Genomic DNA, 19,726 nt, shown 5'->3' on the forward strand with positions numbered 1-19,726 from the left:
AACTATACAGAAAAGATCTTCATGACCCAGATAACCACAATGTGTGATCACTCACCTAGAGCCAGATATCCTGGAATGTGAAGTCAAGTGGGCCTTAGGAAGCATCACTAGGAACAAAGCTAGTGGAGGTGATGGAATTCCAGTTGAGCTATTTCAAATCCTACAAGATGATGCTGTGAAAGTGCTGCACTCAATATGCCAGCAAATTTGAAAAACTCAGCAGTGGCCACAGGACTGGAAAAGGTCAGTTTTCATTCCAATCCCAAAGAAAGGCAATGCCAAAGAATGTTCAAACTTCACCTACTACCACAGCCAAATGCTTTATTTGATTGCTCTTATAATAAGAGGTACTTCATATGCATGATCTCATTTAATACTCATAATAACCTAATGTGGATGATATCATTTTCATTTTACTGATAAAAGAACCCAGGGATATAAGTAATTCACAAAAGGCACAGGACTAGAAATTCGTAGTCTCAGGGATCAAAACTGTTTGACTCCAAAGTTTGTACTCTTAATTATTCTGCTCTAATTCCAAGTTTTATAATAAACCATAAAACTACAACTTTTGAAGTCAAACTAAACTCTAAATATATAGATTATATGAAAATTAAAGAAGAAATAGAGTCAGTAAGATCTTAATACGTGAACCATGAACTTCCTGATGTTCAAGCTGGTTTTAGAAAAGGCTGAGGAACCAGAGATCAAATTGCCAATATCCGCTGGATCATCGAAAAAGCAAGAGAGTTCCAGAAAAACATCTATTTCTGCTTTATTGACTATGCCAAAGCCTTTGACTGTGTGGATCACAATAAACTGTGGAAAATTCTGAAGGAGATGGGAATACCAGACCACCTGACGTGCCTCTTGAGAAATCTGTATGCAGGTCAGGAAGCAACAGTTAGAACTGGACATGGAACAACAGACTGGTTCCAAATAGGAAAAGCAGTATGTCAAGGCTGTATATCATCACCCTGCTTATTTAACTTCTCTGCAGAGTACATCATGAGAAATGCTGAGCTGGAAGAAACACAAGCTGGAATCAAGATTGCCGGGAGAAATATCAATAACCTCAGATATGCAGATGACACCACCCTTATGGTAGAAAGTGAAGAGGAACTAAAGAGCCTCTTGATGAAAGTTAAAGAGGTGAGTGAAAAAGTTGGCCTAAAACTCAACATTCAGAAAACAAAGATCATGGCATCTGGTCCCATCACTTCATGGGAAATAGATGGGGAAACAGTGGAAACAGTGGCAGACTTTATTTTGGGGGGCTCCAAAATCACTGCAGATGATGATTGCAACCATGAAATTAAAAGACACTTACTTCTTGGAAGGAAAGTTATGACCAACCTAGATAACATATTCAAAAGCAGAGACATTACTTTGCTGACAAAGGTATGTCTAGTCAAGGCTATGGTTTTTCCAGTGGTCATGTATGGATGTGAGAGTTGGACTGTGAAGAAAGCTGAGTGCCAAAGAATTGATGCTTTTGAACTGTGGTGTTGGAGAAGACTCTTGAGAGTCCCTTGGACTGCAAGGAGATCCAACCAGTCCATAGAGGAGATCAGTCCTGGGTGTTCACTGGAGGGACTGATGCTAAAGCTGAAACTCCAATACTTTGGCCACCTCATGAGAAGAGTTGACTCATTGGAAAAGACCCTGATGCTGGGAGGGATTGGGGGCAGGAGGAGAAGGGGGCAACAGAGCATGAGATGGCTGGATAGCATCACTGACTTGATGGACATGAGTTTAAGTAAACTCCAGGAGTTGGTGATGGACAGGGAGGCCTAGCATGCTGTGGTTCATGGGGTCGCAAAGAGTTGGACACGACTGAGTGACTGAACTAAACTATGATATCAGAGAAGGCGATGGCACCCCACTCCAGTGTTCTCGCCTGGAAAATCCAATGGATGGAGGAGCCTGGTAGGCTGCAGTCCATGGGGTCGCAAAGAGTTGGACACGACTGAGCGACTTCACTTTCACTTTTCACTTTCATGCATTGGAGAAGGAAATGGCAACCCACTCTAGTGTTCTTGCCTGGAGAATCCCAGGGATGGGGGAGCCTGGTGGGCTGCCGTCTATGGGGTCACACAGAGTCAGACACGACTTAAGTGTCTTAGCAGCAGCAACAGCAGCTGTATGGTATAGCATCTATCATGCAGATCCACTCATCCACACTGAGCTATTCCCTCCCTTCAGGATACTGGTACCAACCATCTTCTCTGCCCAGAACTTCCCATGTCCTTTTTACCTAGTTAGCTCCTATTCATCTTGCAAGTCTCCTCTGGGAAGCCTTCCCTAAAACTCCCCAAGGTCCCAGTTCCTTAGTCTTCTATGAGCTCCAATAACACCTATACATCCAAACACACAGCATATAGCACTCTATATAATTACTTGTCTGGGAGAGGGAGGTTAGAAGGTAATGGCTTAGCCTCATTTCTACTCACCCCAAGACAGTGAGCTTTTTTAAGGAGAATGAGCCATCCTGGAGTAGCCATAGTTTTTTCTATTGTCCCAGTGTAATTACTAATTGTACCCCCATTTATTCTCTGTGGCTTTGCACTTTCAGTCATAAAAATTTGATCATCCTGTCTATATAGGCAGGATCCGTATCTATCTTGCTCATTATCTTGAACGCCCTGGGCCTACCATTATTCTCACAATATCCCCCAAAGCAGAAAAAGTAAAAGTATAATGTATCCCTGTTTTAGAATGAAGAACATGCGATCATAAGGCCAGCTTATTTGCATGTATTAAATCACAATGTTTTAGTGAATATTATCAAAATGTTGTTGTTAAGTTACTCACTTATGTCTGACTCTTCTGCAACCCCATGGACTGTAGCCCTCCAGGCCCCTCATGGTATTTCCCAGGCAAGAATATTGGACTGGGTTGCCACTTCCCTCTCCAGGAGATCTTCCCAGATCAGGGACTGAATCCAGATCTTCGGCACTGGCAGGTGGATTCCTTACCACTGAGCCACCTGTGAAGCCCATATTATCAGAATGCATGCCCTAAAAGGAAATGCTGCACTGAATATTAAAAACTCCTCCAATGAGAACAAGGATGAATATGCAGTCACCCTCATGGATACAGCTGGAGACCTCGTGAACCAAAATAAAATATAACGTTTAAGTCAGTTCTTCCAGTCACAGTAACACACCTCTTTCCAGTTCTTTAATTTTTAGCTCCACCACTCCTCTGTGAATAGAAACATAAAATGCTTAGATCAGTTACACAGTCTTGTCAAAATACCTACCCTGCAATTATAACATCCTAATGTACTTTTTAAAAATGTTGCCATGAACATTTTTTCATTAAAGAATTTCTTATAGTTCTCAGACCACTGAAAATTAAACCAACTATTTGCATCTCTGTAGATGGTAAAATGTTGATCTTGAATATATAAAAATATTTGTATGACAAAAATATTATTGTATGGAAAAAACAATATGCTACATTTATATAATTATTTTATTTCACTAAAAAAATCTGTATGAAAATGTTATTATTCAGACAATGAATGAACATTCTACTTATTAATGACTGCCTTCTAACAAATAGAAAATATTCAGTTTACAGTCCTCTAACATACGATCTAGATGTAATCCAAACTCCATTTTCCAACAGAGAAAGTTTTACCATTAAATTTTAAAACATGGACGCTTCATTCATTCAAGTATCTACTAAAGGCTTAATATATTTCCAGTAATCACTGAACAAGACGTGATGACAGACACAAAAGAATTAAAAATGGTCTCTGTCCTTCAAATAGTTTATAACCTTCAAGTAAGGGATAATACCCACATAGAATGCGAAGTAGCTTCAGTCATGTCCAACTCTTTGTGACCCCATGGACTGTAGACCACTAGGCTCCTCTGTTCATGAGAGTCTCCAGACAAGAATATCAGAGTGGGCTGCCAAGTCCTCCTCCAGGGGATCTTCCTGACCCAGGGATCAAATCTGTGTCTCTTATGTCTCCTGCATTGGCAGGAGGGTTCTTTACCACTAGCGCCAAAGCATAATATCCACATTAACATCACCCTAATAGTACAAGACATTCTGCATTTTCTTCAGCTGGGAGATTCACAATTTCCTCTCATTTTACAATTTCTAAAATTGAAGCTGTACTTTAAATTGATCGCTGATGTACTGAAAAGCTGATATGTATCTCACATGTGCAAAAAGCATTAAAACTGGTGAAGCATCACAGTTCAAGTACTTAAAGAGGCTAGGCTTACATGCAATATTACATACAGTTCTTACATTGACCTAGCATTGTAAGAATTATGGACCCATTTTTTCCAACGAAAAAGCAGAGGCCCAGCAGGCTAAAATGCTTGAGGTTAAAAAAAAAACAAAACAAACCAACCTAGGAACTGGTAAAGCTGAGATTCAAATCCATCTGTTACATTCTGCTGCACCATATCGCCCTACCAAAGGCAAGCTGGATGTTGGTTAGAATAGTGGAGGAAGGTAAGTGGAGGAACATTGAAAGATGCAGAGAGAGAAGAGGAGGCTTTCCAGATGAAAAGTACAATGCACTGAAATGTAAGGAGGCTTCTAAGTTATACTCTTGCAAAATAAGAACTCTGTACCTGAAGCTGAAGATGCAATGTAGACATGTGTTCAATCCGCCATCTTTAACAGGAAGCCCTTTAGGTAAGCCCTATTTTATGCCCATTTTCCTGATTAGGAAATCAGGGTTTAGAGAAATTAAGTAACTTCAGGAAGGTTACACAACCAGCATGGGAGCTAGGGTGAAAACCTAGGTAGGTAGTCTACATCCTAGCAGTAGCCCTCAGCCACTCAGTCATGTCCGAATCTTTGCGGCCCTGTGGACTGCTGCCCATCAGGCTCCTCTGCCCATGGAATTTTCCAGGCAGGAATACTGGAGTGGGTTGCCATTTCCTATTCTAGGGGCTCTTCCTGACCCAGGGATGGAACCCACGTCTTTGTACTGGCAGGCAGATTCTTTACCACTAGCACCACCTGGGAAGCAGTCTATATCCAGACCCACTCTTTTTTAATCAGTAAGCTATCCTGCATCTCCAGCTGTATAGGGTTCTTATTTTACAAAAGTATAACAGAAGCCCCCATATCTTGAGTGTGTTGCACTTCTCATCTCATAATAAACGTGCTAATTCTCTCAGACACAATATTTGGTTTTCCATGAAAACAGAGATCTGACCAGGCTTGAATAACAAAGAATTTACTATAACTATTCACTAAGCATCTTTTCTCTCACTCATTCAACATTCAAACTGCTTTTACCATATGCCAGGACGGCATGTAAAAGAGTAAGATTACAATGACTTTGTAAAACGTCTTTTTTTTCCTAACATGACAAGTGATAAAAGCTACTGCTTTTTAAAGCATAATTTTCTTTTACAAAAGAGATGTAAAGTAGAAGAAAGGACGTGGGCATGAGATTAAGTTCCTTCAGCTGAGTTGAGCTGCACCTTAACTGGTATCTTTATGAATTACAGGGGTAGGGACCATGTCCCGCTGATCTCTGTGTAAGAAGGAACTTTGTTCCCAGAAGACTTGGTATAAAATGAATGGTTTATAAAATAGTTATTGTTCCAGAAGTTAATGCAGTTTTATCACAAATGCAGAACTTCTAAATATCTCCAAAAACACTTTTCCCTGTCACTAAAAAGGCACTACAAGTCTTTTACAGAATATGCACATAATCTTAACCAAGATATCAAACCCAAAAAGAAACCCAAATTTCATTTAAAAATTAATGTTACTTTAAAACTTTGGGGCAACACTGAACAAAACGATGTGATGTGACAGTCGATGCATGTCTGCTGAGTGGCCAGGGAGGCCTCTGAAGAAATGACAAAAGAATATGAAAGGATATTCCAAAGCCGGACAAGAAGGTTTTCCGCATTCTGTTGTGTGACTTGAGACATGTTTTGAATTGCTCCATGATTTCCTGGCATGAGTCAGAAGAGGAAGAGGAGAGTGGCGTCTGTTTCCTTGGCTGAGTCAATAGGCTTGGGTGGGCTCAACAAGTGGGGGGATAAATCTCAGAGAGAAGAGTGTGGGGGAGGTCGGGGAAGGGGGGAAAGGCTGTCAAATCCATCATGTTTGGTATTTCACAATGACTGAAGTAGAATCCTTTCTTTATCAATCCTAATTTTCCCAATGTGCCAAGTCTAAGATCACACAGTTTTTAAGTGTATTTTCTAATGAAGACATTATTGCCCTTTGGTGATATTCTACCTCTTACAGGATATACAGTATATAGTGCTATATGCTGTAAGTAAAACAAAATCACCATTTTTATTCATGAAGAAAACACACCATAATTGTATCCTATGGTTTCAATAATTCTGTAGAAGAGAAAAACAGACTTTCCCACTGACATCACAAAAATTTTAAGTCCCGGGAACCATTTAAAAGTATCTTAGCTAAATACTTTTTATCCACATACTGTTAAAAACAACAGGAACTTTGAGTCTCTCTAGGGAAATTGCTAAGAATGCCACCTCTAGGAATCTACCAAGCAGAGAATATAAATCCAACATCAAGTTTGATGTAAATATGAAGTAACTGTCCCAAGGTCAGTGAGTTAGTAAGTGACAAAGCTGGGATTAAGAACCTAGCAAAGTCTGACTAGAGTTCACACCCCTGTCACAGACTGTGTTGCCATCTGAATGAGCAATGCAGAATAGCTGGACTCCAGGGATTTCCAGTAAGCAAAAATTTCTTTCATAAATGTTCAATTATTTCCAATATGTCAGGTATCAGATAATTTTCTGGAAAATATTCAGCACAACTATTTCTCTTGTGGACCCTCTAAAATCTGGTCTTCGGCTTCAGAAGGGCATTTAGCACAAGGATAATGGTGCAAATGTTATCATGAAATTGTCTGGTTTCAACTCCCAGCCTACTAGCAATAGGACCTTGGACAAAGATGTAACCCTTCTGTGTCTGTCTCCTCTTTCTATAAAATGATGTTAATAACACTATCTACCACACAGCATAGTTACAGAGGTTTAAGAAGCCAGTATAAATATTAAGAACAATGCTAAGAACATAAAAATCAACAAAAGTTCTAGCTGTCATCATTGAATAACAACAGAGTAAAAATGGCTACAGACTTCAACCCTATCATACCTCCTCATCTGTACCTTCAAATTATTGCCACTCTACATACTAAAGCATAAGGTGAATAAAAGCCTAGAGAAGGTGCTGTGATAACCCTGGAAAGATCCCTGGAAGACACTGCTCAGGACACTGATTATACGGCATCCTTTTCAATAAGAATCTGGAGAGGGCTTTCTTTATACTGGCTTTCTCCAGGATCGATGTTCAGAAACTGAACAAGGGGTTTTGTTTTACTCGTAAATGCTTTAAATAAAGTAACTAATCAAAGCTCACTTTTACAAAAATTGCTAAGAACATTTTGAATGAAACGTATCCCCCCCTCTTAGTATCTGGAACCTAAAGGTATGTATCGTCCTGTAATTGCTCTTGGTTAATTTAATGGCCATCCCCTTTCTTTTTCCTTAGCCAGCCAGTTTGCATCAAGTTAAATTTTATCCTTTTGAATAACTAAGGTATGAAACAAAGTATCTGGATGAATAGGAAAGGAAATAAAAGTAAGAGTGGTGATCTCATTAGGATCTTCCCCCAGGACTGTAAGAGCAGGGTTGGCATCTGCTGGTGAGCTGGAGGCTTACAAAGAGCAAAAGCATAAGCTAAAAGTCACAAATTTGAAAGCAGCCTGCCACAACTACACCCTCACCCATAGGTAATCTATCTAACGATCTATCTCATAAAAGAGTTCTCCATGTCCCTATTGATCACTGTCTCTTCCTCACAAAACATATATAATTCCAAGTTCATAGATTTTTAATAATCAATAAGTATTTGCTGAGTGCTTCCATGTTTCAGGCATTTCATTTTATATCAGCAAGCAGAACAGACAAAATGCATTCCCCGTGGAGCTTAACTTATATATGAGAAGATAAACCATAACCATGGAAAATTAAGTAAATTACAGGGTGTGCCAGAGAGTGATAAGTGATATGAAAAAATCAAGCAAGCTAAATGGGATCTGGATGAAGGTTTTATGTAAAAAAACAACTTTCAGTAGAAACTGAAAATACTATAATAATTTTGAATGGTTATGTTGGTTAGAATGATACATATCAATTTTGCAAAATAGATTTTTTTTGTCCTCAACTCACATTTTAAATGTCTGAAACGTTAATTCTGTTGATATTTCTTCTTCAGTAAAGTGAATACTTTTTCATAAAACAAACTAAATCACATTTTATCATTCATATACACCGTTTATTTCTCAGGCACTTCAGTAAACACTAGGATTCCAGAAACTGTTACATCTCCTTTCTGGTCTTGCACCCACACCTATAACTTTGGAAACTCCAACTGCAAAGGCAAGAGAGGTTGTCAGTTTCAGGATGTATCTCATGGACTCTCAAAAAACATGACCATCTTCTCAGCCCCTCCATTCTCACTTGTCTACTGTGCAACCATGCCCACTAATCTACAGATGCGTACCCCAGAGGGCACAGGCTCCTGCTAACGTCACGGACAGTGGCAGTAAAGCTCATGACAGTCCTGAGATGCTGCAAAGACACTCATCCAAAGTACTCACTGCCCAAAAGTACCCTTTCCTAAAATGACCACAATTCTAAGTGCCAGCACAGTACACTACTCCAGTGCTACCATGTATTCAGGATCCCTTAGAGATTTCAACCAATGCATTATCTTTCTTGCTCATTGTAAAGAATCCCTCCCTTTCTAGAACTTAGATTTGAGTCCACATGGACTTGGGCCAGAGGACAATCTGGTGGCAGCCACTATGCTGCACTTGGATTCAAGCTTTTGCTCTGACACTGGCCCACTGGGCTGGAACTAAGCTTGTAAGCTTTGATTCTCTCCATAAGGTCTGTGACATCCAGAAGAGCTTGCCCCAAAAGGTTCTCCTGACATGCTTCAATCTTAGGGTACATCCTGGGATTTCAGATCTATAGGAGTTGGATGTGGGCTTCTAGCTCTCTAGGAGAAAAAGCAAATTTATGGGTTAGATGGCCTCAGGTGAGCACTGAAAAGTGTTACGAGTTGGCCCTGCTATGCACCGTCTACACCAGCATGAACAGCTGGCACAGCAATATGCTGACATAGGGGGGTAAGGATCAAAAACAACAAATAAAAACCAAATATGGGAAACTACATCACATTTCTCAAACAAATGCTTTCCAAATTAAAACTACAATATTTGAGGGTAGGTCATAATAAGAGATTTACAAATTCAATACAAAAATATGGGAACATCCAATATAGGGTTGTCATATCCTATATGTAAAAACAGTTATCAAAATAGTTATATTCTTAGAGTTATAGGTTTCCCTGATGGCTCAGACAGTAAAGAATCTGCCTGCAATGCCGAAGACTTGGGTTCAATCCGTGGGTCGGGAAGATCCCCAGAGAACGGAATGGCAACCCACTCCAGTATTCTCGCCTGGAGGATCCCGTGGATGGAGAAGCCTGGTGGGCTGTGTCCATAGGGACAGAGACACAAGAGTGACACAAAGAGTCAGAATGAGCGACTCAGTCATTTACTCAGAGTTATAAAGGTAAGAGTAAAAACGATCAATCTTCCAGGGAAGAAAATTTTACAAGTCTATTAAAAGCATTTTTTCCTTCCTATGACTATTTATTCTTCTGATAGATTAGATCCAAAATATTCCTCCAAAGAAGACAGTATCTCTTATATTTTCCCCTAAATACTAGAAATATAGCAAATATATATTACAGAATTTTCTGCCACCCGACAAATATGGAACGTGTTCCACAATCATGAACAAATCTTACATTCTAACCTAACCTCACAATGCATTATCTGTGTAACTTGGGCAAATCAATTAGCCTTTCTTAGCCAACACTTACTTCTCCCTAAGACAGGTAAAACAACTTCTTCCACAAATACTTTCACTGACATTAAGTGAAACGATGAGTTTGAACATACTTTCTACACATGGAAGCGCAATGGAAGCAAACAACCTCATCAAACTCGCTCTAGCAGCTGTACTCATTCTGTAGCACATGGGGCATTTATCTATCTCACAATAACCGGACAAAGTGAAGAAAACTGACTTGTTCGCCCTAAACAGCATTCCTCCAGATCTTATAACTCTATTTTGTAAAGAAGTTAAAAAAGACAACTGGTTAAACTCAAAGTTCATTACCTCCACAGAGCAATTTTAGCCAGACTACCTGAAAAAAACAAGAATGAAAACATTATATTACTGCCTGTCGCTGTCATGTTCTAGTTGCTAAGTCGTGTCCGACTCTTTTGTGACCCCATGAACTGCAGCCCGCCAAGGCTCCTCTGTCCATGGGATTCCCCAAGCAAGAATACTGGATCGGGCTACCATTTTCCTCTGTAGGGGATCTTCCTGACCCAGCGGTGAACCCTCATCTCCTGCATTTCAGGCGGATTCTCTACCACTGAGCCACCAGGGAAGCCCTTCTATTACTGCCTAGGCTACTCTATATAATGCCTTTTTTTCTGACACCTTGAATCACTGCTTGCCTCGTAGGTAACATTTTCAATTATTCAAGCACTAGTTACGATTGCTGGTGTCGGCGTGATCAGTAATTACTGTCTTCATAATCACAGGCATCTGATTCCAGCTGCTCCCATCTTTGATATTACCATGAATAACAGCCCGGAGGACAGGAGCTGACAGGCAAAGAATTCAGCCGGGGGTCAAGTTAATGCTGGTGGTGTACGAGCTTTCCGTGAGCTACCAAAGCCAGAGAGACATGCTGAAAAGTGAGATCACACATTGAGGAAGAATGAATGTCCCGAAGGTTCTGTACAAAATAAAATATTTTCTGAACACGAGAACGGCTTTGAATCTAAATCTGAAGAAGCTGGCTAAATAACTCATACCTTCAACAACCTTGTTCTGGGTAATTATAAAAAGAATTCATCTGCATACTCATTCCCCCGCCAGATATGACTTTTCCCTTCCCCAGATGGCTGGGGTGAGTGTCTGTGCATATAGCAATGAAATAAGAGCAGGATCTCAAAGTCCTTAAAAAGAAGGGAAGGCTTATAAAACGTGTCCTGTGTGAGACACCAAAGGGACTATGAAACCAAAGAAGACCGACCAGTGAATGAAAAGTCTGGGTGACCTGTGTCCCGGCCCCAGCTCTGTCTCCCTTGGATAAGCCAGTTTGCTTCTCCATGCTTCTGCTTTCTCATGTGGACAGTAGTGTGATCCAACTCAAATCAGTCTGGAGAGTTCTCTGTGGCCTGTGTGAAATTATCCAGTGTGAGGCTCAGCAAAAACAGGTAAAGCTGTGCCCCTCAATATCCACCGGGGATATGTTCCAGGAGCCACTGCGACACCAAAATCCACAGGTGCTCAAGACCCTTGGTCAGTCCTCTGTGCATGTAGATCCCACGGACACAGAGGTCCAGCCATAGAAGATCATACCAGCGCATAGGTCCTGTGAGAACACCATCAAGAGACCCACTGCGTTAGGAGCTCTCCTGTAAGTCCTTCTAACCCCTATAATATGGAAATCCGCATATACTATAAATCAAATATAAGTTTACAAAAAAATAGGAGAATGAGAATGTGTGTGCATGGGTAAGGGATGCACAAGTGTGTTCAAATGTGTGTAAAGGTATGCAGATGTGTGTGATGGTGGGTGAACAGGAGCACAGACAATCCACAGAGAACTCATTTCTCTGTTCTTCCTGTCTCTTTTCCCTCTAAATCTCTGGCACTGAGTGCTCATTTAATTTTTCGGCAAGGCACGTGGACAAGGAAGGGGTGAAACAGGTTGCCTACTTATTTCCCAGGCTAGCTCAGAAGCCAGTCTGCATTAGGCAGTGATTCTCACAGATGGGGGACAGTAGGGGACTAGTGATGGTGGTAGAGATGGAGGGAGGGACATTAGAATCACCTGAGGAAAGGCTTTTTCAGTCTCTGAGTTTTCCTCTTTCCCCCTCCTTGAGATTCTCATATGACCCTAAAAGGGTAGTCTGAACGTATCCACACGTACATACATGCACACACTCATCACAGCTATAACTTACTGCCACTTTTTTGCTAGGGGAATAAAAGATGAAGGATTTCTTTTCCTGCTCTGACACTGTGGGACTTTGCTCCTGTCATTGATACACTTTCTAATTAAGGAAACACTTAAAATGACCGGAGAACAACAGAAGGCTTCACCGCATAGCTGTGTAGAAAACTGAGTGGCAAGTAGATGAGAACTAAAATAAGGAAAAATACTCTCTGGTAGAGCTAATCAGGAGTGGGGTTTTCATGAAGGAAATAAGATGGCACTAAAACTTGGTGCACTGATCTTAGGATGAGAGGGAGGTACAGCCACGTTGAGCCAGGGGTCAGGCACACATGTTCAGGATCAAACATATGTAGGAGGGCACGAACTAGAAAGACAGCAAGGGGGGACAGCCACAGTGCTGGGAGTAGTGCCAGGTGTGATGACCGGGATAAGCAGGGTCAGTTGACCTGGGGCTGCAAATGGCACAGTGCCAGAACTTAAGAGCAGCTACTGTGGAGTCATCACTGGCTCTAAAACAAGAGTGTGCTAAGTGGCTTCAGTTGTGTCCAACTCTTTGAGACCCTATGGACTAGCCCGTCAGCCTCCTCTGTCCATGGAGATTCTCCAGGCAAGAATACTGGAATGGGCTGCCATGCCCTCCTCCAGACCCAGGGATCTTCCCAACCCAGGGATCAAACCTGCATCTCTTCTGTCTCAGGCATTGGCAGGCGGGTTCTTTACCACTAGCGCCACCTGGGAAGCCCCTAAAGCAAGAAGACTACTACAGTGAAAGATGTGTCTGAGAAAGTGCCTTCAGATCCTGGTGCCCAGGATAGTCACAGCAGAAGGTTCCAACCTGCGATCCATGAACAGACTTCGAGCACGCGACAGCCCCTGCTGTTCTGTGCCACTCTTTTTCTGAAGCTGCAAGCATGCATGCATTTTGTACAAGAAAGAGGAATTTATTAAATTCTCAAAAAGGTATGTGACAACCACTTTCCCCATCCGACCCCCATCCCACCCACACATAATACAGGAAAACGGAGAATTCAGTACAAGAAAGTGTTTGCCTATTTTCCTTATGGGTAGGGGAGGTGCAGGTGGGAAAAGTGAAGGGTAAAACACAGAAAAACAGTGTCTGGTAGGCACCATCCCAGGTGATCCCTGTGCAGCAGGGAACCCAGAAGGGAAAATTGAGACAGCGCTTTTCCAGGCTCACTTTCAGGGTGGTGCTAATAAAAGGGGCTTTCATGGATTATGTGAAGTCAGCTACAACAGCAGTCTTATCCTGAACTGTTTTACAATTACCCCCTCATATCAAACCTCTTTTGCATTATAAAACCAGTTTCTCAGAGCTAAAATTTCACATAAAATGTGTCTTAAGTCCTTCAGGAAACATTTAAGGAATGATCAAGTACAGTTAATTCTTAGTGAAGATACAGACTTCCAAAAAAAAAAACAAACAAGAATCATATTTCTTAAGTCAAATATCAAAATCCACATTTGACCATGTCCACTTATTCAGTAGGGACATTTCTCAAAATATTAAAAAAAACTAGAGTGAATCCAGGTTGAAAGAAGAAAGACATACCTTTTTTCACTATATTTTCTACCAAAAGCAGTGTTGACTTTTTGGGTACTTCAGTTAAATTTAGTTTGCTATTGGAACATATGAATCATAAAAGCTGCACCTTTAAAAGAGTTTTCAGAAAAATTTATTTTTTGAAATTTCAACCTGGTAAGCAAACCTTTGAAAATTTGTTTGCAAAAGTGCAAAGGAAAAAGCACCACCAGAGAAAGCCTAATGAGCTACCAGTGACACTCTGAAGTAAATCCTAAGGTGTTAATTATCTCAGATTTCCAGGAGGCTTCTGGCCCTGAAATATGCTGGTTTTGGTTGTGCATTTCATGTTTCTATTTTTGATTGTGCATTCCAGATCTTCTACTAAACTTTCCATTCTCTGAATTCCTACAATTTGTGCCTGTGTTAGGGATGTGTACACTAGGCCGAGACGACAGTTACACACGTACTGTAGTTGCATCTTTCCTCTCCACTACCACCTCGCACCCAGCTTTCATGACAGTACCTAACAAAGTCTGCTGGATGAATAAGTACTCTCAAGAGCAGGGATGAGCCTTACTGCAAACTCTGGTGTGGGAGAAAATTAAGAGCTTAACCCTCTGTTTCCTACAACTCAATTTCTGTTCTACCCATTGGGAGGTGCTGCCTTCTTGGGGCTGCTCAGAGTTACGACGTGGTTCCAGGATTTACATGGTGGCATAGTGACCTGGGATGCCAGGTGCCTCTGGCCTCCAAGTCCACCTCAGTACCTCAGCTGGACTGTCATTAAATCCAAATATCATTTTCAGTCCTTGACTTACTGGATATTGGCAGCATTCAAAGCGGATAAATGCTTTCTCCTTTTGAATCTTGCTACTTCCTTGGCTTCTATGATTCCATCCTCTCCTGGTTTTCCCTCTTCCTCTCTAGTTACACATTTTTCTTGCTCTACCCTCTCTAACTAATCATTATGTGCTCCAGTTCTGTGAGGTTCAGAGTTCAATGGTCTACTTTATCTCTGCTGCTGCTGCTAAGTCGCTTCAGTTGAGTCCGACTCTGTGCGACCCCATAGATGGCAGCCCACCAGGCTCCCCCATCCCTGGGATTCTCCAGGCAAGAACACTGGAGTGGGTTGCCATTTCCTTCTCCAGTGCATGAAAGTGAAAAGTGAAAGTGAAGTCGCTCAGTTGTGTCTGACTCTTCAAGGCCCCATGGACTGCAGCCTACCAGGCTCCTCCGTCCATGGGATTTTCCAGGCAAGAGTACTGGAGTGGGGTGCCATCACCTTCTCTGACTTTTATCTCTAGGCAATTCCAATCCCGATTAAAAACTATATCAGAGTTTCTATGATAACCAAACATACAATAATCTCCTATTTGACATCTTCAGTTGAATACCTTAAGACAGCTCAAACAATACTGCCAAATGCACAGGTAATTTCCTTCACCCATCCCACCCACCCCCACCTCTTCTAGAATCCCTTTCTTGATGAATTTTACCAACATACACCCAACTGCACCACCATCCAGCTGTATGGATTAGTTTCACCACCATGCAAATGGTGCCTCCACCCCACACAGCTCTCATGGAATAGCACCACCTCCAGAGACCCAGAACTCAGTAGGGTCCTCATTCTCAATATCTGATCCAGCACCAAGACCTGAAAATTCTACCTTTCCACAGCCCTTAAATGATCTTCTCTCTTCCTCGCCACCTCCTTTCACCAAGCTACTACAATCCTCTCTGACCTGAACCAGAGCAACAGACAGTAACGCCTTCCTGTAGTGATGTGTGCTCTCCTCCAATCAGAAGCCACTGTTAGCTTTCCAGGTGCTGTCACTCCTTGACTAAAACCCCTCCTCAGTGGCTTCTACCGTTTTTAGACTAAAGACCCAGGTGTGGTGGGTCCTGCACGCCCCACCCCCGAGCATCATCTCCCTGCTCCCTCTCCCTGGCTCTCAGCATCCCACTGCACTCCGCTGTCACTGCTTCCCCCCTTGACACTGCACTGGGCCTCTGCACATGAGTTTTTCTCTGAAGCATTCTCCACCCTCTGGCTTTCACTTCATTATCTCGTCACCTCCTTCAGACCCCCAACCCCACCTTCTCAGGGAAGGCCTCCTCACCACCACTTCAGAGCAGGTCAAAAGCCTTTTTACACTTTTCCCAACACCACGAGCCTCAGCATTTATTTCTATTGTGATTTTTACCCTTATTTGTGAAATCGTCTGTGGAATGCCCCTCAATTCCACTAGAGTGTCGGCTCCAAGATGATGAAGCTATGATCTGTTTTCCTCACCACTGAATCAGCAGAACTTGGCACGGAGCCTGACATCGAACAGATGCCCCATAACTATGTGCCGAATGAGCATTCTTGACAGAACAGAATAATACTAATGAGAAAACCGGTGATTCTTTCATAAGCAAAAACACCAGTGGCAGCATATTTAATAAGTGACAACAACATAGGATCTTTTATATTTTCATGCTGAAATGAGAGTAATAGGGTCATACGAGTACAATCAGGTGTGGCCCATGAATCACAGCTTTAGACCCCGAATACTGAAAAACAGAGGTGATAGTCAAAACACAATTGCTGACATTCTCATTACCCCCACACCCAGCGAGAGGTGATAACAGGAAGGAAGACTGCTCTCTCCAATAACAGGGGAGCAACCTTAGCTCCCAGGCCCTCCTGCCTCTGCTTAAGAATAATCATAGAAGTAGATTTACTGAGCAAAGAAAAATTTACTGAGTGCTTACCTCCTTGCTGAACAAGGATAACATATATACATGATTACATCTGATCCATATAATTATACCGCAAAGTAGGGATAACTGTCTCCAGAGCAGAAAGGAGGATACTCAGGTTCAAAGAGATAAATAACTTTCCTAAGACCAAACAACTGGTAAAAGAATGAACCAGGTTTCCACATACGAGCTGTCTGCCTCTAAAGCCATCCCATGGATGCACCACCTCACCGCTGCGGATACACAAAATACGAAAGGCAGCTACAAGCCAGAGCCCCTCTGGCTGTGGAGGAGGGAAGTGGCTGGTGGACACTGTAGTCCAAAGACGGTTTTAATATCACCATTCATCACAAAGGGCCAGAACAACTGAAATCAGTAACAGCACAGAGACGGTGGGGTGTACATGAGAAGGCTGGATCCCAGAAGAAAAAGTCTCCACTGTGGACCCCAGTCCCGCCCAGTACCCTCCAGCAGGGAACAACAGTGAACACAGTACAGAGAAACAGAGCCAAGGACTGCTCCTGATGCTGGAGGGCCTCAGCCAGACACGCGTTGTTTTGTTTCCACTATGGAATTAATCCTGTAACTTCTCTTCACCACACTGGTGGCTAGAGAAAGCCCTGATTAATTTTTTTTAAGTGCATATAAAGCAAGTTTGGAAGAGCCATTCTGAGAATACTCAATGTAAGGAACTATAATAGAGATAAATTACTGGGTTCCTTTAAATAGCCAATTCCCAAAGCTTTAAAGATTTTTGTTGTTGTTTTTTTCTTAAATCACATGTTACTCGACAAAGAGGCTTAGGAATCAGACAATTAGAGGTTGAAGAGAAATCAGTACCTCCTGAAAGCCTGTTTACTTACAAAGTCTGAGAGAGGGAGATGATTCACACTGGGAAGAATTAGAAGGCAGGTGGGGAAATGCTTTTTGAGACTAATTTAGCCACACGTGTTAGAGAGTCGCAGGAGGTTTTTAGAAAGAAGAATGAGATAAAGAAAGCCAAGTTTCCAAAGATATCGATCTGACAGAGTCCACAGGAAGGGATGGAAGAAAAAAGAAAGCAGCGCAGAGACCAGTACAGAAGCTATAGTGCTGAGGACCTGAATCAGCAAAGTGGCCGGAAGAACAGAGTGGAGAGAAGGGCACAGGAGCCGGCGGGAAGGAGAAACTGAGAGGTCTGGGGACTGCATAACGAGATGACAGCCTAGTTAGCCACATACAGGATCAGACACACTTGAATAGCATAATAATTGAATTTTACATAAACATCCAGCTCCTCTAACCCACACTTCCTGAGCACTGGTGATACCAAGTCAGAGAAGTCGGAGATTCAAATGTCCAGAAAGCTACATTTACTGATACAGAGATTAGAGGTTACCTAGGGTGGAGCGGGAGTGGAAATAACTGTGAAGAGGCACAAGGCAGCTTTGGGCATTGACAGAAATGTTCTAGAAGAGGGCTGAGGTGACAGCTGCACAATTCTATATACATTGACTAAAAACTATTGAACTGTACACTTACAATCTGTAAATTAACCCTCCATAAATCTGTTCTTTAAAGTGATGAGAGCTGTGGAAAGGGGACAGTAATACAGGGTAAGGAGAACTGAGAATGAAGCGGGGGGTGGGGATAGTTTACATTTCAGTAGGTGATCGCAGTGGGCCTCAGTGACAAGGTGACACTTGAGCCAAGACCTGAAGGAGGTAAGGGAGGGAGTCTGGGGACAAGCAAGAAGAGGAGCAGTCCAGCACAGGAAACCAGGGACAATGTGCGCAGGTTCTAAAGCAGAAAAGGAGGCCAGCGAGACCAGGGCAGGAGTGGGCAGGAAACAGCAGAAGATGAAGACGGGGGATAGGAGGGGAAACATGGTGTGGACTGTGTTGCTTCCTGGGATGGAATCTATTGGAGGTTTGAGCAAAAGAGGAAGGTGATCTAACTCTGGTTTTAGAAGGATCACCCTGGCTGTGGTATTAGAAATGGTCTACAAGAGGCAAGGGTTTCCCAGGTGTCACTAGTGATAAAGAACTAGCCTGCCAATGCAGCAGACACAGATATGGGGGTTTGATCCCTGGGTGGGAAAGATGTCTGGAGGAGGAACCTGGCGGGCTACAGCCCATGGGGTCGCAAAGAGTCAAACGCACGTCGACTAACACATCGAGCAACTAACACTACTACAAGAGGCAAAGGAGACCAGCTGAGAATCTGTTACAGTAGTTTAAGCATCAGCTGGTGCTGACTGGGGCAATGGTGGGAGCAGGAATAAAGTAAGAAACGGTCAGATTTTGGGTGCATTTTGAAGGTAAATCCAACAGAATCTCCTGACTGCCTAGATGTGAGCTGTTTGAGAAAGAAGTAAGGTTGACTCCACAAGGCTCTGCGCCTGAGTAACTGAAGATGGGGAAGCTCTGGAGGAGGCAGGTTTGGAGGAAAAAAACTAAAAAAGCATGTACTGGGAAGTTTGCTACTAAAATACATTATATATGCCAAAGTCACAATACATAATTTTGGTAACTTTCTCTTAAAGGTCAATTTCATTACAGGGTTTCCTTCCAACATATTCATCAGTTGGGGTATTCTAGAGAATGAATTGGCCATGCAAAATTTAGAAATGTCTATTTAAAATCCTGATTCTTGGCCTTCTTTTTATCCTTAGGACTGCTGAACAGTTTATTTTCTTATAACTCCTTAATTATACTTCTAATGACATCAGACTTACCCTGCCTGGAAAGGTCCAAGAGAACCAACAAAAAGAGCAGTGACACCAGTGAGAGTCACTCATCCCTCGTGATTCTTCTCAATAGAGCTGTTGAGCTGAGAAAAGGCCCAATCAATGAATTTTGAGATATATTAATGAGCTTCACCTCTTATAAAAATATCAACTTTAGAGCAAAATCCATGAAGCATCACAAAGAAGTGCTGAAAATCAAGGTCAGTCTCTCCTGTAGTTATTTCTCCTTAGAAGAAAGCTTCCCTAGTGGCCCAGATGATAAAGACTCTTCCGGTAATGCAGGAGACCAGGGTTTGATCTACAGGTCGGGAAGATCCCCTGGAGAAGGGAATGGCAACCCACTCCAGTATTCTTGCCTGGAGAATCCCGTGGGTGGAGAAGCCTGACAGCCTATGGGGTCACAAAAGTCGGACACAACTTAGCAACTAAACCACCAAACCACCAGAAGAAAGAAAGGAGATGAAGGTAAAACACATTAAAGTCCTCGATGCAGATTTAAATAACACCTACTTTCATTTCATGATGTACAACACAAATTTTTCTTTCTTGCATCTCTAAATTTCTATGTGTGTATTTGGGTCCCTCGATTTACTCTACACATTTGGCCA

The 19,726-nt window shown here is 42.2% G+C and overlaps 1 protein-coding gene across 9 annotated transcripts in view; it reads right to left on the reverse strand.

The window, feature by feature from the left end:
• The window catches only part of KLHL32 (kelch like family member 32), a 219,816-nt gene that overhangs the window by 187,263 nt on the left and 12,827 nt on the right, over positions 1-19,726 (reverse strand). For 4 of the 9 annotated variants that reach the window (XM_060419230.1, XM_060419227.1, XM_060419228.1 and 1 more), the window contains exon 2: positions 3,170-3,207. The exons of the other annotated variants lie outside the window; for them this stretch is intronic. The gene's annotated coding sequence lies outside the window, so the exon portion shown is untranslated. The remainder of the gene's footprint in view (positions 1-3,169; positions 3,208-19,726) is intronic. 9 annotated transcript variants of the gene reach the window in all.

This window comes from Ovis aries, chromosome 8 (assembly GCF_016772045.2).
Source record: "Ovis aries strain OAR_USU_Benz2616 breed Rambouillet chromosome 8, ARS-UI_Ramb_v3.0, whole genome shotgun sequence".
Taxonomy (NCBI): domain Eukaryota; kingdom Metazoa; phylum Chordata; class Mammalia; order Artiodactyla; family Bovidae; genus Ovis; species Ovis aries.